This window comes from Penaeus japonicus, unplaced genomic scaffold, assembly GCF_977035675.1.
Source record: "Penaeus japonicus unplaced genomic scaffold, GWHDUDI00000001_assembly GWHDUDI00000019, whole genome shotgun sequence".
Classification (NCBI taxonomy): domain Eukaryota; kingdom Metazoa; phylum Arthropoda; class Malacostraca; order Decapoda; family Penaeidae; genus Penaeus; species Penaeus japonicus.
Genome location: NW_028234421.1, coordinates 30120436 through 30121217, shown reverse-complemented (window position 1 = coordinate 30121217; position 782 = coordinate 30120436).

Below are 782 nucleotides of genomic sequence, written 5' to 3'. Positions count from 1 at the left end.
AAGAAGGGGTAAGGGGGTAGGGGTAAGGAAGGGGTAAGGGGGGTAGGGATGGGTTGATGGGGTAGGGGATAGGAAGGACTAGGGGGGAGATAGAAGGGGAGGAGTAGGGGTAGGGTATGGGGAGGGGAGGGGAGAAAAGAGGGAGAGGGAAGGGAGGTTAAGGGCGGAGAAGCATGGGGTTGTCGAAGGGCAAGGAGGGAAGGGGAAAGGGCAAAAAAAAGAAAGAGAGAGAGCGATAGAGAGAGGGAGGACGAAGGGAAGGGAGCGTTAAGGGGAGGGCGAAGCGAAGGGAGAGAAGGAGGAAAGGAAGGGGGGAGGGATGGGTGAGGGCGAGGGGAAAGGGAGAGAAGAAGGAAGAGGGGAGATGAGAGCAGGGGGAAGGGGGGGGAGGGAGGAGGTGATGGGAGGGATGCGGGAGGGCGAAGGACAAAGGAGGAGAGAGGGAGGGAGGAGGGGAGATGTTGAGAGCGAAGAAAACAAAGGAAAAAAGAGAGGAAGGGGGAGGAGAAGGAAGGGGGAGGAGAAAAAAGGGGGAGGGAGAAGGAGAGAGGGGGAGGAGGAGAGGAAAGGGGAGGGGAGAGCGAAGGCAAGGGAGAGGTGAGGGGAGGAAGGGAGAGGAAGGGAGCGCAGAGAAGGGCAAGGAGAGAGAGAGAGAGAGAGAGAGAGAGAGAGAGAGAGAGAGAGAGAGAGAGAGAGAGAGAGAGAGAGAGAGAGAGAGAGAGAGAGAGAGAGAGAGTGGGTTATGAACGAAAAAGAAGAGAAGAAAGAAAATACGAAAGGAG